General features: G+C 37.7%; 1 protein-coding gene across 14 annotated transcripts in view; it reads right to left on the bottom strand.

The window, feature by feature from the left end:
- ADGRL2 (adhesion G protein-coupled receptor L2) overlaps positions 1–27,198 on the bottom strand; it is a 276,823-nt gene that overhangs the window by 196,953 nt on the left and 52,672 nt on the right. For 13 of the 14 annotated variants that reach the window (XM_023751775.1, XM_023751777.1, XM_023751782.1 and 10 more), the window contains exon 2: positions 21,574–21,615. The exons of the other annotated variant lie outside the window; for it this stretch is intronic. The gene's annotated coding sequence lies outside the window, so the exon portion shown is untranslated. The remainder of the gene's footprint in view (positions 1–21,573; positions 21,616–27,198) is intronic. 14 annotated transcript variants of the gene reach the window in all.

The following is a 27,198-nucleotide window of genomic DNA, read 5'->3' as shown; positions in this document are numbered from 1 at the left end:
ATAGCTCACCAAGGGAAGCAAATGAAAGATTCAGTCTTCTTCAGCCTTATAAACAAATGTGAGCAAACACCCTTTTAAGGATTAATACCCTAGTTTAAAGGCTATTAGTTAAACAAATAATTAAGACATGCTTGTGTAGCAGAAACAGCTAAACATAAAATGCTTTAAGGCAAACAGGCAACGCCTTTACTGAAAAGTACTAGAAGTAACTGATGGTCTCAGATATGTTCAAAAATATTCTTTCTTAAGATTATACTTTTCAAAGGGAGTATTTACTTAGAATTGAAATTATTGACTGAAACTGAGTTAGGAACATCGTTTTTACTATCCCAAATCCATGCTGTGTCTCTTATTTGTATTATCATTATTCCTAATTTGATTTTATATTTTATATTTTCACCTACAAAATTTTAATATGATTAGAGGTCAAAATATTTTTCCATGGAAGATAACTCTGTTTTACATAATGTGATCATAATGAACTACTTCACAAAGAATCACCTATATTAAACATGCTGGTTTTAAAAAATTCTTACGTTATAGTGTTTGCAAAATATCCTTTATATCTTTTAAAAATCTTGAATAGTACATATTTTCTGAAGAGACTGTGCTTATTTTTAAAATATATTTTTATTTATTTCAGAGAGGAAGGGAGAGGGAGAGAGAGATAGAAACATCAATGATGAGAGAGAATCACTGATCAGTTGCCTCCTTCATGCCCCCTACCAGGGATCAAACCCCCAACCCCGGCATGTGTCCTGACCAGGAATTGAACTGTGACCTCCTGTTTCATCCTGGTTCATAGGTCGACGCTCAACCACTGAGCCATACTGGTCAGGCCCGTTTGTACTTACTGTGGTAGTCTTATTGCAATACTGTTCTCCTTATTTACCAGTTTTACAAAACTTTTAACTAACTGTTCTTTTCAGAACACACAACACCTGCCTAATTTGTTAAAGAATTATCTAAGCAACTTCACCATTAAAACTTTATTAGAACAGCTCTGGCCTGTGTGGCTCAGCTGGTTGAGCAGCATCCTAAGCACCAAACGGTCCCCAGTTGGATTCCTGGCAGGGCACATGCCCAATTCAGCCGATCCCAATAGGGAACGTGCAGGAGGCAGACGATCAATGATCAATGTTTCTGTCTCTCCCCCTCTCCCTTCCCCTTTTTCTAAAATCAACAAAATCATATTAAAAAAAACTTTATTAGAACAATTATGTCTGTCAACTGTTGGGATAGCCTCCATTTAAAAGAAAACATCACAAATAATTTCCCAAGTAACCTAGAAACACGTTGGCATAAATGAGTGGATCCTCTTCATGTTAGAAGTGTCTTTCCTAGTTTTCACTAAGCAAGGCTCTTCTAAATGACAAAAATAAAACCAAGCTTCTAGTAATCATAGTATTTATTTTTTAAAAATTGTGTCTTCTCTCCCTTTTCCCTTTTCCTGCCAAATAGTAAGGTAAAAGATACATTGAATACAAAAATTGGGGATAATTAATTTGGCCAATTAACTTAGGTCATGTCCATACAAAAATATGAAACATTATTATTTTTGACTTTTAACAGAACACATACATTGAGAAGTGAAATTCCTTTTCTTGATGCTTAATAAGCATCCAATGAAGCTATACCTAGCTGAAATCATTTATATTCACTTCTTACTTAAAATTCTGTGATTTGGTACAGTTGAGAATTTGGTAAATACCATTTTAAATCACTTTGCTCTGCAAAAGGTTTTGAAGCACCACCACTGAAGCACATGACATATTCTTTCAAAAAAGCCACAGATGTTACTTTTTAAAAATTAAAACTATATTGAAGATTAGCCTTTTCTTTTCCCTCACCTTGAAAAAAGAACTGTTGAAAAGATCTGAAAAGGCCCTCATAAAGTAAAGTGTAACTTCATTTAACTTTGGTTCATGTTAAGTTTAAGATGTCTACTTTTTTTGTTTTATTTTGTTTTTTAGAAAAGCAACATAATTTAAAAGGTTAGAATTTGGACCAGACCACCTGGGTTCAGACCTGAACTCCACCATTTTTAAGCTGTGTGTCCTTAAGCTTATCTTTAAATTAATTGTTATTTTCTTTCTTCACTTATAAAATGGGGATACTAATTACACATATTTTATAGTGTTGTTGTGAGGGTTGTATGAACCAGTACAGGTAGTACCTGGCACATAATAAGTCTTTAAATATTTGCTATTATTTGGTACCATTAATAAAATAGTTGACAATTCTTTAAAATGCTGCTGAATAAATGCCCAAAATTGTACGAGCTAATGTGGAACAATTTTGAATATTCTTACATATTGGATTGTATTATAGCAAAGAAATTTCAAAGTGCATTTTAAAATATACAGCTTTATATTGATGACATAAAAATGTATTAATTACTTGTATGCCAGTGTTGTTGCTGGTATTTTTGACTGTCTTATTTTAAGTTAGCAATTTGAAGAGTCTACTCACTGTTATTATATTCACAGCTTATGATTTTAATTCCCTTTTAATCAAAAGTGCTTAGTTTTTCTTAAATCCATAACATTAGAAGAATATATGTTAAACATATTATATTCTGAAAGAGCTAAACAAAATTAAAGACAGTTATCCAATAGGCACACTAGCTTTTATTTATTAATTTTTAACCTTCACATTCCAAAGAGAATTTAAGGGCGTTTATAAACAAATAATAATAGAAGTAATAAGAGTAATGAAGAATGGTCAGGCAAAGAGAGAATTTGAAGAGTGGGAACGCAGGAAAAGTTCATACAGGCACTGAATGCATGCCAGCCTTTAGTCTAAGAGCCACACAAAGAGAAAGGCTGTAACAAGTTTCCCAATGCCCAGCAAATGCATGACCTAATGATGAGACCAGAGAGAACCCTTGACTAAATGGTGAAGCTGGTCAATGCTTGTTGTCTGTCCTCTACCCTGCCTTGTCCAGTACTGAAGTTGATACAGTGACAAAATATCCTCCGCAACAAAAATATCCATGCTTTTCTCAGAAGTTCCAAAGCAACAAAACCTCCCAAAAGGTTAATTTAAGTCTTTTTCTAAGCTAAGTTACCAGGGGAATTCTATACATACTTCCAATGGCTCATTCTGGCAGATTCTTAATAGGAAGGAAGGCATCCAAATCTCTTGAAGATTTGGGGGTGTTGGGAGAGAAAGCTAGGTGACTTTGGTAGCGTGTTCCCCATTTCCAGTGCCAACTCCTGGGAAACATTGCCTTAAAGCCGTGGTCGGCAAACTGCGGCTCGCGAGCCACATGCGGCTCTTTGGCCCCTTGAGTGTGGCTCTTCCTATGCCTTAGGATTTCCCTAATTAAGTTAATAACAATGTACCTACCTATATATTTTAAGTTTAAAAAATTTGGCTCTCAAAAGAAATTTCAATCGTTGTACTGTTGATATTTGGCTCTGTTGACTAATGAGTTTGCCGACCACTTTAGTAAAGCAAATGATACATTATAACTAAATTTAATGAATTAACCTTCCTAGCAGGAAAAATTATGACCTCAGAGGAGAAATAATGTCCCCGGTGGGTGTAACTAAGATATACTACCAGTTAGCTAACAGCTGGGTTCTAACTCAGGAAATAGTTGACAATTAATTTTTTAAGAATATTCATTTTACTGTAGACCACAGGATGAATTTTTGTGCTGGAAAGTCTTCCTTCATTAATGTATCGTACTAGTGAAATATACTTGACCTTTTAGGTTATTTGGGGATACATCTTCTTGGATTTGCTTTTGTTGTTTGTTTGGTTTTAGTGGATTTTGTTCAAGAGGAAGAGGGGATCAGGATAAGGGATGAACATTAATCCAGCCCCATCTATGTGTCAGATATCATGAGGACATTTTAATGTTACTTTATTTTAGGGTTGGCATTCAGCTGGCACGCACTGGCAAGGCTTGCTGATAGTTTATGACCAGCATCTGTTCTGATCTATTGGTGCCCAAGCCCAACCGTTTACACATTACTAAATATTTTAGTGTTACTCCTACTATATTTCATCTTCAAAATAAACCTCCAGGAAGGCGAGAAGGCAGGGATACTAAGGAGAGACCCCTGGCCCTGACTTTACCTGCTCCTCCCCATCCTGCCTAGAGGAGGTTTCCTTGCTTGTGCTAGTTCGGTTCTAGAACTGAGAGAGCCCGATGTTTGGAAGCATTTTTTTTTCTTACATGGAAGTGCCTGGACCATAAGTATAAATTCGTCTAGAGTTTGTTTTAAAAATTGTGTTTTTCAATGCTGGCAGCAGTGTCACTGGCAGCTGTGTGGCCCATAGGGAACCAGAGGAAGAGAGAAGCCAAGCCAAGGTACACTGTGTCTGTGTGCACCTGCTCCTGATACAAATGGCCACCTGGATCCAGATGGATTCCACTTTGCTATTCTTGGCTAACCACACTGGGAAATGGCAGGTGTGCATGTAATAGCTTCCTGCCCATCTATAACCAACCTGAGGTGCCCGAAGTCCTGTGATAAGTGAGGAAATCGTGACAAAGAAAGGTTCACTTTCCTAAGGTGCCTAATGGTAACAAGAGAATTAGAAGATGTGTCTTGGAGACTCTAAAAACTACACATCTTGTTTCAACTTTCTTTTAGCTAAAAAGCATTTTCCTCTGAAAACATTCTTAGATGTCAGAGCGCTATATTAAAAAGAAACATGTATATCTGCTCAGATTATAGCAAGACGAAGGCCAGGAGTTCACTACTCACTACTTTTAACAGCTCCTAAAGCACCTCTAGAAAATTCAGTGTTGTGCTCTTAAGGGCAGAGTTGGAAAAACATTGACTTACAAAATGCTGCCACGCTCAGACCCATTCGGTATTGTTCACCTTGGTAAATAATTCATTCAACAAACACACTGTGTGGCTACTGCGTGCCAGACAAAGATAAACAAACAGTCTCTGCCATCAAGAAGCTCATAGTCAGGGGAAGGAGAAAAATACAGAAAATACATAAAATCAGAACAACCAGTGATACTGAGACTTTCAATCTCAGTTCTCACAACTGTGGAGATAGGAATGTTCAGCCCTTACACAGACAAGAGAACTAAAATCAGAGAAGGAATGTCATGCTTCCCTTGAGGGACAAAATACAGGAAGATTACCATCCTGGTCTCAGCGATGCCCAAACTCCGCTCTTTCTTCTGTGTGATGCAGCCTACAATTTGTTTAAATCTTTAGCAAAGTAAGCACATTTTACCACAGATTTAAACTTGTAATGCAAATTACTTAAGAAGGGAGAAAAGCCCAGAGAAACCTACAGATTAAATCATTAAAATCATCATTCTAATAATACCACCTTACACAACCACTATTATTACATACCTATTATCGCTCCCTTCTCACAACTACATGAAGCACTGAAAGGGTAGATAATATTATCTGGATTTCACAGAAGAGGAAAGTAAGTCTCTGGGCTAATCATGGAAGGGGAGAAATTTACTGGCCTAAGGCGGGGAAACAACCTTTTTTTGCAATGAGTATCCCTAACTAGCTGTTTTACTGTGGGCAAGTCCACTCACCTTCTTAGGCCACAATTTGCTCATTATTAGAAGTAGAGGATTACAGATCTTTTGTCCTCAAATTAAGGACCTGTTAGGGTTATTTTTTAAATATATATTTTATTGATTTCAGAAAGGAAGGGAGAGGGAGAGAGAGATGGAAACATCAATGATGAGAGAGAATCATTGATCGGCTACTTCCTGCACGCCCCACACTGGGGATTGAGCCTGCAACCCGGGCATGTGCCCCGACTGGGAATGGAACCACGACTGACCGCAGGTTGAATCACAGGTTGATGCTCAACCACTGAGCCACACCAGCTGGGTAAGAGCCCGTTAGTTTTGATGTGATCAATCTGCAAGCTAGTATGTGGCTTGGTCGGGAATAGAATCCACCTGCTATTCCACAGCGTTCTAGGATTTCATGCTGCTTCTTAATAGTAAGCTGTAGGGAAACTTCCTGGTTTCCTGGGCATAGTTTGGTCAGATCAACAATTTAAATCCAATCTCCGTTAAGTTATAAGTAGGCCACGCCAGTGAAAAGGTGGGTAAATAGTCCGTGCTGCTTAGAAGCTGTGAACCTACATGTAAATGGGAGAACCTGCGGGCGGAGGAACACTGGAGACAAATCTAGGGGAACATAAGTTGAGAGGCAGAGAAGTGATAGCACCACGTGACTGCATTACAACGTTCCTGCCAGAGGATGCGTGTCCAGTGCAGACCACGAAATTATCAGGGCAGCCACATATCTTCGTGTTAGGGACTTTCGTTTTGAAGTATTTGCAGAAACTTCCATACCTCAAAAGCAAAACACTGACAATTTCTTGACCAGCTTTGCTGATCATTTCATTTCCCAGGAGGCAGAGTAAGCAGTAAGGGGAACTCCTACTCTGGACCCAATTCTGACAGAAACCAGTAGGTAAAATGGAAATGATTGGAACCTTGGGGAAAAGCAGGCGTGCACTCTTGGAGTTTGATTTAAGCAGAGTTCTGCCTATGCAAACACAAATGATTCTAATGAGCAAGAAAGTGGGAAGGGAACTGAAGAAGCCAGTGGGCTGCACAGGGCTCTCCCGACAGGCTCTGAATTTAAAACAGCGTGCTCCGAAGCTGGCAAAGGGGGACACATAATCAAGCCCAAATATATGAAGGTAGCAAAGACCTATAAAAATAACACCAGCAGGACTCAAGCACAAGCTGGGGCTTGTGAAAGATGCTAAGAACAACCAAAAATGATTTCCTTAGCATGAAATGAGGAAGAAGATCAATACAGGAATAAGCCCAGTTTTTAAATTGAAAACACAAAATTCATCCATGAAAGAGAGAAAGCAAAACGTCTTTACTCCTTTATGTTTCTTCCCTGTTGGCTCATTAATATCTCTGCTCACATGTCATCTCTTCAGAGAGGACCCTAAACACCCTCTCTGAAATAATTCTCTCTGACATTCTCTAACCTTTATGTTTTTTTATTCTCCAAATCACTGGCTGCCATTACTTTACATACTTAAATTTTTCGTTCTCCTATATTGAGGGAATTTGATTTGTTTGGTAGTGTATCTCTAGGCCTTGTCTGTACCAAACACTACTCAATGAATATTTGTTGAATGAGTGAGTGAAGTCAAGACTATTAGACATTGGTTAAAAATTGAAAGCCAAAATAGGTAAAGGGTTATAATATAGGTAACATTTATTGAGGACCTAGTAGGTGTCATGCATTAAGTATTTATATGCATTCACACATTTAATCATTATAGCAACCCCATAAAACATGTATTATTATCTGGTTAAATCATCTGTTGCACATCATACAACTAGAGAAGTGTAGAATTAGGATTTTAGCCAACATAGTTAAGTCCATAGTCTGAGTACTTCCTCTGTATGCTATACTGGGAGAAACTGACTGTTCTAGCTATCAGTATATCTCTTGACCTCTATGAATTACTACCAGAGACCTTCTAAATGAGACTATGAAGTATATACTGATTATCTTTGAGAAATGGAAGAAAGGGGATATAAGATGAATACTTCACTGTAAACAAAATTGCAGATTCTTCAATGAAACTGATGTTGCTGGGGTGAGGGTGGGGTTAGCCTAGATTATATTTATAAAAGACTATTTTGTGCACATTAAAAATGATTATTAGGAAAAGTATAAGATCAGTAAAATAAGTTATTCAACTCAATCACATAGATTTGTTTCTGTAAAGTTAATAAACCAGTATATCAGGGCAATAGATGTATTTGGATTCTAGCAAATCATTTAATACAATCTTTCTTTATATACTTGTGGGCCAGATAGAGAGAAATAATCAATTTAGGGATAGTACTACTATGTGTTTTCATAACTGGCTGAATGAGTGTACCCAATGGCAATGTTAATGAGTCTGTCAGCCTGGAGAAAGGTTTTACAAGTGATACACCACAGGCCTTTGTCCTTGGCCATGTATGATGTGAACATATTTATCAATGAATGAGATGTAGTGATAAGAAGGCATGTCTATTTAAAAATGGCTACATGCAGTAGGGGTGGTGAGTAAATAAATACATTGGATTATAAGTTCTGTATCTAAAAGCTCTTAACAACTAAAACATGGACAGAATCTAACAATACATGATTTGATTGGAATAATTGTGAGGTCCAAAACATCAACTGCCTAAATTTGATTAGAGGGATCTGTGACTTAGCAACAATACTCATGGGGAAAAAAGAGTAGCTTTACTTGGCAGTGAATTAATGGTAGGACATGGTTTGAAGAATAAGAAGGAGGAAGAGATGGAGGAGGAGGAGGAAAAAAAAGGAGAAGAAGAGGAAAAAGAAAGAAGAAGAAGAAGAAGGAGAAGAAGAGGAAGAAGAAGAAAAGCAGAAGCTGAGGCAGGGACAGGAGAAAGAGCAGGATGAAGAGGAAGGAAGGGGGTGGGGAGGGAGAAGGAGAAGAAAAATCATACTTTAAGCTGCATTAATAACTTTAGGATTGCATAGGTTAATGGAGGACATAATCTGACTCTATTTTAAGTTGTTTCAATGATCATATTCAGTTCTGAGAACAGCGTTTTAAGGAAGCTCTGAATGAAAAGATTACAACACTTTCAGTATTGAGCAGCCTGCGTGGGAAAGGAGCTTAAAAAAAACAGTTTTTTTTTTTTCTGGTATGAGAAAAGACTGAAAGAATTGAGGAACCTTAGCCTGAACATTGTTATATTTAATAGCTATATCAGAATAGTATAAACATAAAAATAACAGTTTTAATTATTATTTAGCATTTACTATTTACTAGCAAGGTGATACACATTTTACATTGATTAATGTGAGCCACGACTGCAAGCAGTGGGTTCTGGTTACAGATTAGAAAATTGAGGCCGAAAGAGACTAAGTAACAGTCCAAGGCAATAAAAGCTGACAAGTGACAATGCTTGACTTTGAACTCAGGTCTGTCTTCTTCAGTGCCTGCCCACAAATCCTCTACAGCAGATTTCCCTAACTAGAAGGAAACAAGATTATGTTATGTGTGTGTGTGTGTGTGTGTGCGCGCGCGCGCGCTTGACATATGTGGTGATGAATTATCTACACTAATAAAAGAGAAACATGGTAATTAGCGTACGACCACTACCCTTCCCATTGGCTAATCAGCATATCCTTATGCAAATTAACTGTCAGCCAAGATGGCGGCCGGCAGCCATGCACTGAAGTGAACACGGAGGCTTGCTTGCTCCAGTGACAGCGGACTCCAACGTTCCCCGCCTGACTTGCCGGCCTCTCAGCTGCAACTCTAAGCAACTATGTTGCAAATATAGAAGCTAAACAAAACCCCAGAAACCCGCTTTCAGTCAGCTGGGCTTCAGCCAGCCGGAACGAAACATTGTATCAAATACAGAAGGTAAAGGCCAGAAACCTGCTTTCAGCAGCAAGGCCTCAGAGCTAAAGCTGGCCCAGAATAGAAAAAAGAAAAAGAAAAAAAGGAGCAGTTGGGAGCTTCAGTCACCCGCAAGCCTGAAAACGGCCCTCAGCCCCTCACCCAGACTGGCTAAGCACCCCAGTGGGTACCCCCACCCTGATCCAGGACACCCTTCAGGGCAAACCAGCCGGCACCCACCCATGCACCAGGCCTCTATTCTATATAGTAAAAGGGTAATATGCCTCCCAGCACCGGGATCAGCAGAGCAGCGAGGCTCCCGGCACTGGGATCAGCGTGACAGGGGGCAGCGCCCAAACCCCCTGATCGCCCTGCGGCTCTGTGTGTGACAGGGGGCAGGGCCACAACCTCCCTATCTGCCCTGCTCTGTTCATGACAGGGGAAGGCACCCCAACCCCCTGATCAGCCCTGCTCTGTGCCTGATAGGGGGGAGCTCCCCAACCCCCTGATCGCCCTGCGGCTCTGTGTGTGACAGGGTGCGGCACCCCAACCCCTTGATCGGCCCTGCACTGTGTGTGACAGGGTGCAGCATCCCCCCCCCCCACACACACACAGGCCCTGCTCTGTGTGTGACGGGGTAGAGCCATAACCTCTCCATCGGCCCTGCCCTGAGTGTGACAGTGGCGGCGCCCCAACCCCCTGATCGGCCCTGCTCTGTGGGTGATAGAGGGTGGCGCCCCAACCCCCCTCCATGGGCCTTGCTCTGTGTGTAACAAGGTAGAGCCATAACCTCCCCATTGGCCCTGCCCTGAGTGTGACAGGGTGCAGCGCCCTAACCCCCTGATCGGCCCTGCTCTGTGTGTGACAGGGGGCAGTGCCCCAACTCCCCTATCGGCCCTACTCTGTGAGTGACAGGGGGGAGCTCCTCAACCCCCTGATCGGCCCTGCTCTGTGCGTGACAGGGTACAGAGCCCCAACCCTCCTGATGGGCCCTGCTCTGTGCGTGACAAGGGGGTGGCACCGCAACCTCCCCATCGACCCTGCCTTGAGTGTGACAGGGGGCGGTGCCCCAACCCCCCAATCAGCCCTACCCTGAGTGTGACTAGGAGTGGCATCGCAACCTCCCAATCCGCCCTGCTCTGTGCATGACAGGGGGCGGTGCCCCAACTCCCCAATTGGCCCTGCTCTGAGCCTGACCAGGGGCTGCACTTAGGGATTGGGCCTGCCCTCTGCCACCCGGGAGCAGGCCTAAGCCAGCAGGTCGTTATCTCCCAAGGGGTCCCAGACTGTGAGAGGGCACAGGCCGGGCTGGGGGACCCCCCCACCAGAGTGCACAAATATTTGTGCATCAGGCCTCTAGTGTAGAATAATAGTGAATCTAAACTGTTTAAAGTACAAAGTCTAGATAGAGATATATAAAAGTGTTAAGTGTGTGGTTGCCTTGGGCACTGGAAATATAGCTATTTCCTTCTTCTACCTACTTCTTCCAATTTCCCAAATCTCCTTTACTAAAACTTTATAAAAGTCTCACCTGTATTTTTGGAGTTAAAAACTAAGTGGGAGAGGGATTGCCTTTATTCCAAATGGCCCATGGAAGCTGGATTAAGATGCTTTTGATGTGTGATGAGGCACATTTCCATTTAAAAACAGAGCCCCTTGTAGTCAGAATTTTTCAAATATACAAAATCTGGATAGAACAAACAGCGAGCTTGCTGTGCCTGGAGATGCTAACCAAGTTTGGAAACACTAAAATCTTGTTGTACTATGTGGTCAAAATTATAATCCAAAGACTCCACAACGTTAGAAATATGAGCCAGGAAGAAATAACCCAAGGACTAGGTGATTGGCTGGTATATCACTTCAAGCTGAGCCCGTTCAGTCTGCTTAAGGGGCCTTGTTTTATAAGTACTTTTAATAAAATATTTGTATAGTGCGTACCTGAATGTATACATTTCGAACAGGAAAAGGAGACCATGGATCATATTCGGTTTTTCTAACAGCCTTTTACAAAGTATGCACAGAGAGGAAAGACCCTACTGAAAGAGGTCATGCTCATTTGTTTATTCGAGTTCAGGGTCCTTCTGGCTGTTGACAACTGAGCATAGAATAAGTAAGTGGTCCCTCCAGGAAGTGTCATTTGGGCAAGACCTCTACTCACACACTCTACCTCTCTGCTTCCATTCCAGGCTTGTGGAGGCATCCTACTTATTTATTTATTTTTTTTTAACTAGGAGTTTCTTTGACTAAACTGAAAACTTCAAAAATTCAGGAATCATGTCATGTTTTAATCTTCCTATCTATATATATAAAACCCTAAGCAACCAGATGACTGGCCGGTAGCTATGATGCACACTGACCACCAGGGCGCAGATGCTCAACGCAGGAGCTGCCCCCTGGTAGTCTGTGCGCTCCCACAGGGGGAGCGCCACTCAGCTGACCAATGGGCACCAGATACCTGGCTCATGGCTGGTGAGCGCAGCTGCGGCAGCACAAGCCTCTCCCGCAGATACTCCCCCTGCACAACCCCCCTCCTCCAACCTCCTCCGCCCCGCTGCAGCGGCTGCAGAAGTCCACTGATCCTGCAGGCCAGGCCGAGGGACCCCACCAGTGCACAAAGCCGTGCACCGGGCCTCTAGTATTATATAATGCTTGATATAATAGACACAAAGCAAATACTGACTGGATCAATTAGTTTGGCAAGTTTTCCTTTTCTTATCAACTATGGTTGGAAAAGCACCTTTGATATCAAATACAGACTAACAGCAGAGTTTCTCTCTAAGGATTGCCATTATTTGTTATTTTTTCTAGGGTTGTTATTTATGTTTCCTATCTATGCGTAGATACAAAGACCCATTGCTTCAGCCTTGAAGCCTTTCTTATTTAAAGTAGAAGAGAAGTATTGTTTTTATTTTCAAGGTATAAAGCTGTCAATTTTTTGCCAAGTGATGAGTATATAAAATTGAATTTATAATATTAAGGTTTATAGTAGAATTTGAGATGTTACATCCTTCTTTTTTAAGGTGAACTCTAAACCCACTTTTACTTGTGATCCTACCACACAGTTAGTATCAGTATGTATAGGGCCTGGCCACAAAATCACTACAAGAGAAGTAAATGCTTCTGCCAGTCCTTTCTCACAGTTGGAGGCAGTAGTGAAAGGGATGTCCTCATGCTGAAACACTTTACATATAGTGAACAGATTGGATAGGCTTCATTTATTGCTACTATTATACATATTAAAGTGTCTTTATGTTATTTTTGTAGCTTCTCAAAAGACAGACATATTGTAACATAAAATAGATGTGGATCTTTGACAAAAAATTCTTGAAATACACTGTGAATGTAAAAGACTCACAACTTCAAAAGAGTGCAATTAGATTTGTTATTCCTAAAACACTATGATCACAGAAGGCAAGTAAGAAATGTGCACAAAAAGCTAAAGTAAGAAGTTTTGGGTAAACTGTCACATGACGGTTAATAAAAAGATGGTCAAATTAAAGCAACAGGTGTCCACTATTCATAAGATCAAGTTAGGAACCTATTGGAAATACCAATTTCTAGCCTACCTGCCTGTAGATTCTTTTTCAACAGATATGATCTAGAGCAGAGATGGCGAACCTTTTGAGCTCGGCGTGTCAGCATTTTGAAAAACCCTAACTTAACTCTGGTGCTGTGTCACATATAGAAATTTTTTGATATTTGCAACCATAGTAAAACAAAGACATATTTTTGATATTTATTTTATATATTTAAATGCCATTTAACAAAGAAAAATCAACCAAAAAAATGAGTTCGCGTGTCACCTCTGACACGTGTGTCATAGGTTCGCCATCACTGGTCTAGAGCCAGTGGTAGGCAAACTCATTAGTCAACAGAGGCAAATATCAACAATACAATGATTGAAATTTCTTTTGAGAGCCAAATTTTTTAATCTTAAACTATATAGGTAGGTACATTGCTATTAACTTAATTAGGGTACTCCTAAGGCTTAGGAAGAGCTACACTCAAGGGACTAAAGAGCTGCATGTGGCTCACGAGCCACAGTTTGCCGACCACGGGTCTAGACCAGTGGTTCTCAACTTTGGCTGCACATTAGAATCACCTGGGAATCTTTTTAAAATCCTGGTTTCTAGGCCTCATCTTCCTGAAATTCTGTTTCTTTGTTATGGGGTGAGGCCACAACATTAGTAACAAAGAAACAGTCTTTCCGGAGGATGAGGCCCAGAAATCAGGATTTTAAAAAGATTCCCAGGTGATTCTAATGTGCAGCCAAGGTTGAGAACCACTGCTCTAGAGCCTGAAAATCTGGAATTAAATATATGCCACCCCAAATTCCAGTGCACAGCCAGGCTTAGGAACCATGGACTATGCACTGGGGATAAGAAGAGCGGACAGAAGACTTTGTCGTCAACAAATTCACAATCAAGTGGCATGACCATGAATACTTGATTTAGAATGAGGAAAGCTGATGGTTGGTTACTGGTATATTTCAAGCAAGGATAGCAAAGCCTAAACTAAGGTAGTAATGCTGGGAACAGAGAGTAAAGCAGATACTTGGGAGACATTTTGTGGGTAGATTGGACAGACAGGGTTGTTTCCTCTGAGAACTCTCTCCTTGGCTTGTAGATGATGGTCTTCACCCTCTATCTTTACATGGTCTTCCTCTGTGTGTATCTGTTCTAATATCTTCTTCTTTTTGAAAAATTTTAAATTTTTTCAATTACAGTTTACATTCATGATTATTTTGTATTAGTTTCAGGTTGTCTTAATATCCTATTTAATAATAGACAAACATGGTAATTGACCATACCTTCGCTACACCTCCCATTGGCTAATCAGCGAGATATGCAAATTAACTGCCAACAAAGATGGCAGTTAATTTGCATACGTAGGCATGAAGCGGTGGAGCGAAGACTGAAGGCGGCTCCGGCTGGAGCAGTGAAGGCTTGAAGGCGGCTCTGGCCGCAGCAGCGAAAACTGAAGGTAGCTCCGGCCAGAGCGAAGGCCTGGGTCCTGGGTGCCAGAGGAAAACCGGTGCCGGCAGCCAGGGGAAGGGAAGGCCTATTGCACGAATCTTTTTGTGCAACAGGCCTCTAGTCTTCTTATAAGGACGCCAGCCATATAGGATTAGTCTCACTCCAATGACCTCGTTTAACCTTAAATACTATTTGCAACTATAGTCATATTCTGAGGTTTGGGGGTTTGGACTTTGACACATGTATTTGGGGGGCGGAAGGGAGACCCAACTCAGCCCATAATACCTAACTAGTAAATAAATTAAAATGGACCAGCCAAGCCCTTAACAGAGCATAAAATGCTCCCTAATTTTAATATTCTTCCCTTAACTTTCAGCTCCTTCCTCTTTTGTTCAGGTTATGCAAAATCTCAGGTAGAAAGTAATTGGAAAATAATATTACACCCAGGAAGGGCTTCTTGCTAGAATCCCTTTTAATACCAGAAGTTTAATTGTCTAAATACTAGTGGTCCTAAACCTTGTCATAAGCAATAGTCTTCGGGAATCCTTCTTACATTGACCTGCCTCAAGAATAATTCAGAAGGAAGAGGTACAATCTGGTCAAGGCAGGGCTTCAAAAGAACTTACCTGAGGACTCTTTCCAGTTTCCTTCCCATGTGGTGAAAAAGGTATTCAAGTTATTTTTCATTCATTGCCTTCTATGACTATCAGTATGCAGGGAAACCATCTCAGAATTTAATTTTATTTATAAAGTGTACTTAACAGGACCATTTTGGTTGTAAGTTACAGAAACAACTCAAATAATCAAAGGCACTTTACTGGTTCGTAGACCCCTAGAAAGTTTAAGAACTGGAATGAAGTTTCAGAATCAGCCTTCCTTGGGATCCATCCACCAATACATTCTCACTAGACCTGAGATTCTATTTGTAATTCCAGTTTTAAAATGACTAGGAAGACTATGAGAGGAACCATGAGAAGTTTTATTTCACATTCACAAAATGGATTTAAGAAAACGTTAAAGTATCTGACAATATTAAGTGCTAACAAGAATGCAGCATTATTTGAACACTTATCTTTACATTCCTGGTAGGGGGTGTCAAATGGATACTTCGTACAACAGTTAGAAATTATCTAATAAATTTGAAATTTTCCACACTCGGTGTCCAGTAATTTCATTTTCAAGTATATATTCTAGAGCAGTTTCTCAACCTTCCACAATTGACATTTCAGTTCAGATATTCTTTGCTGTGGGGGCTGTCCTGGCCTTTAGAGCATCCCTGGCCTCTACCTACTAGAAACCAGTAGCATCCCCCAAGTTTTGAAACCAAAAATATTTTCACACATTGACAAATATTCCCTGGGGAGCCAAATTGGTCTAGGTTAAGAAGCACTACCCTAGAGAAATTTTTATACATTTCCACTTATACATGTTCAAAATGTTCATAGCAGCATGATGTGTAACAGTAAAAACCCCAAAACTGGAAGCACCCCAAATCCATCAGTGTGGAAGGAGACAAATAAATTATGTCATTGAATGGGACACTACAAAACAGGATAAACTGAGACCTCATGGGCATGGACAACAGTGTGCTCATTGTGAGGAGGGAGGGGGATAGGTGGAGGTGGAAGGGGGCATAGAGGGGATAAATGGTGATGGAAATAAACAAACAAGCAAACAAACAATTAATAAAAAACAGTATAAATTAATGAATTATATTTATGTGCTGCAAATGGTTGAAACTCAGGAACATGACGTTGAATGGAAAAGTTACGAATACATATCTTTTAATTTACATATTATTGCAAGCATGTAAACCAAACAATAATATGTTTAGGGATTCAAATACATGAACTAAAATTACAAGGAAAAACAAGGGATAGACAAAATTTAGTTTTGGTTAAAAAAGGTTAAGGAATTTTAAAAGGCTACACAGAGAGCTTGAAAGGTATACAGGGAACTTGGATATCTATGATTTATTATTTCTTATGTATTTGCAATTTTATTTTTTTGCTACTAAATATTTAAAAAACATTTTCCTTTAAAAATAAGAAGCAAATATTTTAACTTTAAAAATCATGTAAAACAATTCAATAACACACCAGAAATGTCTTTTATTTCATGATTTTGATTTGTATATTTGAACTGATATGAAATGGTAATAAATCATTTGAGAAGCCAACTTTGGATATTGCTTAGGAAAGTTTGGAGGTTAAAACAAACTCTATTAACCACTCATCAAGAAAGACGTCCTGTCTTCAAAGCAATGGCTACTAACAGATAACATAGAACTAACTGCTTTAAAAGCAGTGATTTTTTTTTAATGGATAATCTAGTGGCTTTAATCAGAGCACGGAGTGAACTCCCTCTTGTAAAAAGCCCCATCAATTGTTTTTTGCTAATTAAGATGAATATTATTCTTGTTAAATGAACCAAAAAGTTTGTTTGAAACCGGAAATCCCAACAGAGATCTATATTCTGCAAAAATAATTGCATGCAATTTTAATTGAAGGAAAAGGAAAGGACTGTTTTTATCTTTGCTTTTTTCCAAATCTTAAAAGTAATCAATCTGTTGGCTAATTAATAATGATTTAATACTACTATCATCTGACCTAAAAATTGACATTGGATATATTGGAAAAAGTGGTGGAATTTTAAAAGATAAATGGCAAAATGACTATTGATTACAATTAACTCCAATATAGAATTTTTGTCTTTAATGAAATTAGAACATTTTTATTAATGTTCTCAGAAGTAAAATATATTATACTAGTGGCCTGGTGCATGGATTCGTGCACACTGAAAGGAAATTAATTAGAAGAAATATTTTCATATCGCTATGAAACTGGATTTTGCATTGACCTGCCTCATAATAGAAGTGTCAACCAAATTCACGATTGACAATGACAGATCAAAACACACGCGTGTGATTGGCGCCGCGAGAGCTTTATATGTATTGCACATGCGTGAGTCAATTTAGCCTTTTATATATATAGAATAAACTTGCTTAATTAGACCTGCCTTCTGATTTAGCTAAACTTTTCCCAGCCCAGTGAAGCACCCCAACTTCTCTTTCGGGTAATTGTCAACAACACAGCAGTAAATATCAACATGAAGCAGATTATTATTGTAGATCACACAGGGAGAACAAAAAGTAAAATATTTAACTGCAACAGTGTTTGACTATATTCTGTACAGTGAGAAAACCTGAAGTCATTTTCAAGGTCCACCATTTCTTACTTCTTTTCAGTCAGATCAAGTTTCTAAGCTTTCTAAATCTCCGTTTTCTGGCTAATGAAAAGAAAATAGGATTCCACCAAGTCTTCTATCTACCTACTCCAGGACTTCTGTGAGGATCAAATGAGATGAGGCACATGAAAACGCTTCACAGACATTTGGTTAAAGTGTACAATGTTTGCATCTGGCTATAAAACAAGTCGTGTTCCTGGGCTGAAGAAACTCCAAGGAGGCTCGTCACTAGGGAGAAGAAGCCGCTGTTGTTACGTGACGTCATTACCCAGTGCCCTCAGCCACCATTTCCGGGCTTGGCTGGCTGTGAGCTGCATTTTGTGCCATGGGGTCTCAGCAGCATTGGCTGCAATTTGGTGGGGTGTGACTCCGGGACGGTGGCGGGCCTGTGTCCCACATGGGGGAAGCTGAGTGTTGCTTTGTGGGCACCAGGTCCATGGTGCCTTTTCTCTGTAAAGGGCCATTGCATGTCATGGCAGCTCCTGCGTTGAGTGTCTGCCCCCTGGTGGTCAGTGTGCATCTTAGCGACCTGTCAGATGGTCAGACACTTAGCATATTAGCCTTTTATATATGTAGATTGTTGACTGAAGACTAGATGCTGTGACTATTCACAGAACTATGCATTCAATCCTTGCTCATTAAGTACAGCCAGAATTGGGAATGAGAGGAAATATCTATTTTGTTGAAATGCAGATTAATTATATTGAGAAAATTGTTTTATTTAAATAGTTGACATTTATCACCAATCTATTTTAAAAAACTTGGTAATGCTGAAAATTTATTGTTTTAAAGTTTAGCTTTAATAGATATATGACTACAAAATATGTATCTACATTTCAATTCCATTCATATAGTAATCCAGAATGTCTGTGTGCTTAAATTTGCACACTTGCAAATCAAAAAGAAAGAGTTTGAATAGACAGATGTTTTATTTATCCAATAATTTATCATATTGATCTTGCACTGGTTATAGACAGGAGGTTAATTTTGTTAATATGCTTTCTAAAATGCTATGTTATGTTAGTTGTACTAATGGTGGTATAGAATGGATACAAAATAAAATTGTGAATTTTGATTCTCCAATCTAGCATATTAGCATCTTGGCAGCATAAAATTTTTTAAAATACACATTTCTATATGCAAATACATGTAGGAATTTGGTTCCTCACTCTTAGAAAAGACTAATGCTAGATTTCCTTTCATACATAATATACAGTGTTATCTCATTCAAAGCAAAGTGAGAAAATTCTGGTTAAATTTTAAGGTACATTTTAAAAATAATAATATGAAAAGAATATTATCAAAATACACAATGCATAATCCCTCTCTTACACAATATAATTTGGATGAGACTTTCAATATAAGTGAATTTTGCAAATGAATGAAATTTACCCTTTTATTCATTAAAACCTTTCTCATTCTTATAACTCCAAATCTCGCAGTATTATCTTATTCTCTGTATAATAAGTTTAAAGATATATCCATTTTATTGCAAAATTCTAGGGCTAGAAAGGAATTTAGATTTTATAAAAAATCTTCCAGTATAACTGCCTGATTTAACACATCAGGAATTTTAAACCCAAGTATATGAAATATCTTACTCAAAATCATACAACTGGTCTTTAGTCCCTTAATTTTTACCAGTGGGGAATGGGTACACAAAGACTTTAACTTTTCAATGCTCTAAGCTTTTGTAGTATCTTTTTTAGTTTGTGAGGTAGACAATCACAAAACCAGTTCTGGAAGTGAAGATTTGGGAAGCATTAATGTGAATAGTATTTACTCCATTTTTATTATAACAATACACGTTTTCTCATGTGTGTTCAGTACTATCAACTATAGAAAGGTGTCCCTGGCCAGTTTTCTCAGTGGTTAGAGCATTCGCCTGTGCACTGAAGGTCACCAGTTTGATTCCTAGTCAAGGGCAAGAACCTCGGTTGCATGTGCAGGAGGCAACCCATCAACGTGTCTCTCTCACATTGATATTTCTCTCTCTCTCTCTCTCTCTTTCTCTCTCTCTCTCTCTCTCTCTCTCTCTCTCTCTCTCTCTCCTCATCCCTCCTTTCCACTCATTGGCCTGTGCATTGAAGGTCACGGGTTTGATTCCTGATGTGTGAATTTATTTTTAAAGTATTACTTTCATATTTTAGCCTTTTCTGGCCAGACCTTTTGTTCTTCTGAAAAAAGGTTCATAAAATAACAAATTCTTATGTACTGAAAACCAATGTGAAGTTTCAGATCTTTTTATTTTAGTTTTTAAATATTTACTTTTTCACACATATGCCTAAATCCAAGCTGCACTTTTGTATTGGAGTAAAATTAATAAAATAGCTTTACCCTCACTTTAAATATTTTATTTTTTATCAAATTAATTTTTATTTTAATCCTCACACAAGGATATTTTTCCATTGATTTTTAGAGAGAATGGAAGACAGAGGGAAAGAGAAATATTGAGAGAAATTTGGTTTCCTCCTGCCTGCACCCCAACCAGGGCCCTGGCCGGGGAGAAGCCTGAGACCAAGGTAGGTGCCCTTGACCAGTATCAAACCTTTGGTCCACAGGTCAATGTTCTATCTATTGAGCCAAACCAGCTAGGGTTAATTAATTTTTATTTTATACTAGAGACCTGGTGCACAAATTCGTCCACAGGTGGGGGGTCCCTCGGCCTTTCTGGCTATCGGGGCCGATCGGGGCTGGCCGGCCAGGGGGAGACTGCGGGAAGTTGGCTGTGGGAGTGCACTGACCACCAGGGGGCAGCTCCTGCATTGAACATCTTCCCCCTGGTGGCCAGTGTGCGTCATAGCAACCGGTCTACCAGTTGTAACAGTCACTTAGGCTTTTATATACATAGATTTTTAGTTTCTTCTGGGATTAGGTAGTTTTTTTTTTTAATGGTATAAGATTATTTTTATTATGAAATTGGTACAGTTTCAAATAGCATATTTCTCAAAAAGTGCTTCTGTTTTTATTATAAGACTAATACATATTTAATCTAGGAAATTCAGAATGAAGAAGGAATGAAGACTATTAAACTACCCATTTTCCTGCTGTTTTGTGTGATTTTGTGAATCTTTTTTTCTAAGCCTACAATATGATCCCAGTATTCTCTCCCCTCAATACACAAGCACACAGGCACACAACATATAATGTCTGCATTTTGTGCCCTATTTTTAGTTAACATAGTACTTTTTGATGATTGATTTATTTCAAAGTGGTTTTTTTTCTACAGTGAGAAATTCCTTCTTTTATATGGAATATCTAAGAACCACTTGGGGGAAAACTTCATAGGGGACAACTTGCTGAGCAATATCATTTTATATTGACTTTTTCCATTCAATAAGATTAATGTTATTGTTATTTGGATTGTAAAGAGGTTACAGTTAGAGATTAAAATTAAATATTACCTTTTTAAGTCATAAAGTATAAAGACAACAAAACTATGTATTTAGACAAAATCATACAGTAACTAATTTGCCTAGAAGTTATGATATATGTTCTTAGAAAACAAATACTTTTAAAATTCACAGATGCTGCAAAGTCCCAGGCAAATATAAATGACAATCAATTTTTATGTAACATTATAAATTCCAAAGAATTCATATTCACTCACTCATTCTCAATTTGTACCACCAAAATGCTTTTTCTTTCTGCTCACAGAATGTAAACCACATTTATTTCTATATCTGTGATATTTTTAAATAACTCATCCCAGATAGCAAAATATGAACTATACTATGTTCAACTGCAATCCTCCAGAGAAAGTAAAACCTTATATTCCCTTTGAAGAGCCTCTAGCATGCTTGGTGAGAATTTTGAACTGGTTATAGAATTTGAATGTAACATCTATTTACTTCAAGAGTATAAGCTACCTTATAATTATCAGATCATTCAACACATTTAACAATGATATTTCACTTTTACTATAATAATTCATTTTTTCTCATTTGTTCAGTACTATCAAATGTAGAAAGAGCTTGTTACTCACCATTCTGGGAAAGATGAAATTTATCATTGTGCCATAAATTCCCTGGAAAGCAAAGAAAATATTATGCATTATAACCCCATTCACAGGGATCCTAACTGCCAAATGTAATGCATCAGAAACAAAACAAAAATGAAGTAAATCTATTGCAGAAAACACAAATTAGTGTTGTAAGAATTCTTGAGCCTGTATTATATGTCTTTGGACAGAGCTACTTTAGGATTAAGCAATTGTTGTAATAAGTACTTTCAAAGTCAAGAATAAAACATTTTATTTTCCACAAAACAAATCTTAGAGGCTCAAGAGAATATTGTCAACAGGTGTCTTTTTGTGTGTGTGCGTGTGTGTGTGTGTGTGTGTGTGTGTGTTTTCCTTCTCCCCTTTGGCTCTGTAGAATTTTACATTTGATAGACATGGATCAACTCTATAGTGCCTAAAACTCGAAGGGAAAATTGAGGGGCCGTTTACTTTCCTAAAGTCAACATAATGACCATTTTATCATTTATATGTAAGTAAAGTTCCTGTTTGGAATCTTGAACTAAAAATCTGATGTAAAAGTTGTCAAACAAAATTAGGAATGCAAACTCCTCATTTTCCCCACTGAATAAATGATGATAAAGAACCATCCACTTTCTTATGATTTTCTTTTTATTATAAACAGGGTTTTAATTGCATCACATGATAAAAATTAGAAAAAAATTGTATTTTGAAATGGTATTTGTTATTGTTTTTTAAATTTTAAATTAACATTTACTTTCACGTTATTAGTACAAAATAAGCTCAAAATCTCTAATATAAAGGAACATGTCAGAGTGTAAGAAAACATGCTTTTCTTATAGCCTGATAATTAATGTTAGTAAGTGTCAGTCATTTTCTGTATGTTTTTAAGTATCCTAAACTTAATTTAGAAAAAACATTCTGAATTCATCTCCTTCTGCCAAAATTAGATGATGGCTAAAGAAATTATAATAGGTAACATAAGCAGAAAAGGAATTTGCTTGAATTTTTGGATGATGATGTTTCAGATCTTTCAATATTACAAGTGAAGTATTTTGAATAAAAATTATAGTGTGTTATTGTAATTTGAAACCATTATTTCCAGGAAAGGTAATACTTCTGCAAATGACAACTGGCTAAAATTTCAAAGTATAAATATTATGTTCACAAATCTACTGACTTTTTGCTGGGGAATAAAATTATGATTAAAAATGTATCTTAAGATTTTCACATAGGGAATATCTTATTTTTTAGATATTTTACTCTTTTAGAAACATTTGGATAGTAAATATGGAAGTTTGGAAGTTGTAATAATTTAGGAATTCTCCCCACAAATGCAGTTTCTTTTAAGGAAACTATTTTTCATAGTAAATAAAAATATTAATTTATTTTAAAATTTTTACTTATTGATTTTTAAAGAAATATTTTTAATGGAAAAAGTTTAAACTTGGACATACTTTTTTGCATGTGGTTTTTATTCCTAAAGAATTATTAATACAATTTTTGATATTAGAACTCATATTTATAATTTCTAAATGGATTAAATATTTATCAAAGTATTTTAAACACTAGCTCCTGAAGAGGGCAGCACGTTCTAGATATTACTGAATTCCAACCTCAAATATGACAGCTTTGGCTTTAGTACACTTTTTTAAGAACTAGAGGGAAAAATCGGATATTTTTTATAGATGTCTACTCCCATGATACAAATAATCCAGCAGGAAATTCTAGGCAGCTGCATCCAAGGTCAAAACTGTATTTGATTATTAAAGGAGAACATTCAAATTAGACACCTAAAGCAATGTATTTAGAAAGGGTACAACAAAACTCTAGTAAATAGACTTTCCATGAGGAATGTGTTTTATCTTACTACTGTAGACAACTTTTCCTATTGGCAGTGCATTGACTTTCAGAACTATTAAAGGGGTTAGATTTAATTATCTTCTTGCACAATTCATTTCAATTGCTATGGCAACATTAGTTGCCTCAGCAGCAATGCACACTTTAATCAGATATTTCCTCCTCGTTTCGTTATGAGCCAAAACTGTAGTCAAATTTACAACCAAGTCCTGATGAATTTGATAACACTTCTTACAATTTATTGGGCAACTTGCCTCCACCCACACATACAAATATTTTCAGAGAGGCTTGTAGCTGTTGGGCAAGTATAAGACTTGATAAGAATACAGTATGCATGTGGACTTTCCTACTTCATTTTTTTTTTTTGCTAAATTTGCCACCTTTACTCTATTAGAAGTTTTCTACCAATTCAAAATGCACTCCAATAAGTCACTACCATGGGTCACCTGACCTCAATAGGCATAGGCAAGCCAATGAGTAAAGGAAACAACTTCTAATATTCAAATATCAACCCCCAACAAGATTACTGAGTTATTTCCCTTTTATCTGAACATACTTTGGATTGATACATAGAAGAGGCTTTTTCTGTTTCTTGAAAGTAGGTAAGAGAAAGAAGGATAATAACTGAAGACAGGGGGAAAACCTGATTTAGGAGGACTACTATAGAGTATCAAACTTAAATGGAGGGCCAAGCATGAAAATCATTTGGTCAAGCCTCAATAATACAATTTTAATGAGAAGTAAAGGCATGATGCATTAAATTGTTGATATCACTTGGGTAAATATTAACCATCGGCATTGTTGGACAAATGATCACTTTAGCATTTTGCAAAAGATTAGAGAAACTTTAGTAGGCATATAAGAAATATTTTCTCGTTTTGAGTCTGATTTAAAGTGTTAGCAAATGATATTTTCATAAATGTTTGGAATTTTACAAATAGTAACTATATTTTAATTTGATCCTATGTAATAAATTTTAAACTATAATTAAGAAGCAGTGATCTAAGATCTTCCTAACAATTTTAGTGGCTGTTAAAATATGTATTTAGGCCGTAAACATTTTATTCTGAAGGTGTATAGTTCTCTGGTAAGAAATTGTACACCAGTGTCTGACAGTAATATTTTAGCATGTTTTTTCAATCAACATTTGGTAGTGTCTAATAAAATTTTCATTAATGTAGGCAGCCTAAAAGATGTTTTCTGTGACTGGATCTGCAGAAAGTTAAACCATATATATATATGTGTATGTATATATATATATGTGTGTGTGTGTGTGTGTGTGTGTGTGGGTATCTATATCTATATCTATGACTAAATAGAGCATTTAATCAAAATTTAACCAAATATAAATGAGATTATTTAAAATACAGGTCTTGTGTATTTTTAAATTTTAATTGGGCCGAATATTAGCAGACTATGCTCAAAATGTGGTTATTAAAAAGCTAATTTCTTGTTAATGATGAAGTTTGGAAGCCGTATAACTTTAGGAATATTCTCATGTAAAGGAGACCAGTGTTTTAGAAAACTGAGATGAATGGTAGAAATCCAGATAAGTGGATTTCTATATAAAGAAAAGCTTAAAATAATTCTAAGTTCTTAATGGCACAAGGTATGAAGCAGCAAGTTCCTTGTCTGGGCATATTCCATGAACTATTTGCATCTGAACTCTTTATTTCCTGCTGCTTGAATTCTGGGACAACATTATAGAAAATATAGTAGAACCACTCCTCAAATTTAGATCTGGGAGTTAAGATGAGTCACTTCTTTAATGAATTTTTCGAGTACCAGTATTTTATGTCGGTATGGAAACCTAGCCATGATCGGCAAACAGCATATTCAGCAGCAAGTTTGCAAATCCTACTCTGGAGAAATGGTCTAAATGAGAAAACCAAACAGTTCTTAGTGAAGAGTTATCTAAAACCTCCAAGGGAACATGTAAATAGTTCCTAATTGGCATTCTTTCAAGAACCTCGGTAGATGCCAGGGAGTGACTAGAGGAGAAGAATGAGTTCCCCTTTCAGTCCTGCTTGGCTCTCCTACCTAAAGCTGGGTGCTGCACCACTGCGTCGGTCAGACTGGTTCTTTCGATGAAAGGAAGATTTTGGCACTATCTTCAAACTCTATATTCACTTAATAAATATTAATTGCTCAATTAAGGATCCAGAGTTTTTCTTCTGTACCCAGAGAAATTAAAAGTTGAAGAGAAAATTGCACATCATGTGGGAATGCTCATCTTCAGCAAGATTGCTGAGTAAGATAAAGGAAAGTGGTAACTGCCTGGCCTGTGTTGCTCAGTGGTTAGGTGTCGACCAATGAACCAGGAGGTCAAGGCTTGACTCCCAGTCAGGGCACATGCCCAGGTTGTGGGCTCAATCCCCGGTAGGGGACATGCAGGAGGAAACCAATCAATGATTCTCTCTCATCATTGATGTTTCTATCTCTCCCTCTCCCTTCCTCTCTGAAATTAATACAAAAATATGTATGTAAAAAAAAAAGCAAAGTTGTAACCAATTTGAAGTATATATGAGGAAATTAGTTATTATTCGGTCAAAGTAATGCACACTTTTTGTGTGACACCGGATCCTGTGTAGTTCTAGTCTACGTAAGTTGGAAATAGTCTTTTTACTTTGCTTGGTTTTGAAGTTTCCTGGTGTGATATCACTCACGAATCACATGGAAAGAAAACAAGGGGCTCAAAAAAGGTCTTGCATAATATCGAACCTTAATGTACTCAGTGCTGTTTGGAGCATGAGACATTTTGAAGAATGTCTGTCTACCAGAAACCTCTGTTTCTATCTAAAGAACTGATTACTGGTTTTGCAATAACAAGAAAAACTAACTTTTACTTTTACTTTCAAAGATGATAGAAGGTTACACACTTCATTAAGTGTTTTATCTCCCCTGCCCCTCTAGGTCAAACCTTTACATTAACTTATGTTGTTTTAAATTCCACCTGCTGAGATTTTGCTGGCAAATGGTCTTGAAACTTGTTTCCAAAATGCTCACCCACAAAAGCTTTTACTAGCCAATCCCATTTGGTTGGCTGTGCTCCAACACAGTCTCTGGTGAGCACAAACATTAGCTACAGAAACTCCCATGGCACCCTGAAGGAACTTTTTGATCCAAATGACACTACTAGTAAACTGAAGTGTCTTTGCAAATTCATGAATGTTTCCTTATGTCATGAATAGCAGCAGTAGGAGGAAAGGGCTGCATTTGTGCAATGGTTGTTCCACGTGTGTAAACCTAGTCCCCAACTTCAGATCAAAGGCTGTCTTCAATCAACAAGTATTTATTCAGTGCCTACCATGTCTAAACTTAAGGAGGTAGAAAAAGACAAAGAAGAGCTCTTTTAACATTCTGGTATTTGTTGAATGAATGAAGAAAGCCATTGCTGGTCTGTAAAAAACACAATGGTCTAACTCTAAATGATTGTGAAATGGACATGAAAAAATTAAAGCACAATATCTCTTGTGTTAGTCTTGTCTCTAACAATTGAAATGTCTAATCTATTTCATGCCACAAGAGTCTTAATATATTTTAAAGTAACTTCCTTTATTTAAGTAGTTTTAATATCCCCAAAACACAAATCATGTAGCTTTATCCTATATGGTCCTGCACTCCTCCGTCTACCCACTTGCACTTGTTGCCTGTGGAACTTAAGGTTCTTTCCTGAACTATTATTGCTCTGATTGAGAGCTTAATGAGGGCAAGGAAAGTCTGATTTCTGTTTGCATCTGGACAGTGCAACAGGGCCTGGTAAACAATTGC

Source organism: Myotis lucifugus, unplaced genomic scaffold (genome assembly GCF_000147115.1).
Source record: "Myotis lucifugus unplaced genomic scaffold, Myoluc2.0 scaffold_25, whole genome shotgun sequence".
In the NCBI taxonomy this organism is placed as follows: domain Eukaryota; kingdom Metazoa; phylum Chordata; class Mammalia; order Chiroptera; family Vespertilionidae; genus Myotis; species Myotis lucifugus.
This window is presented reverse-complemented; position numbering and strand designations above follow the sequence as displayed.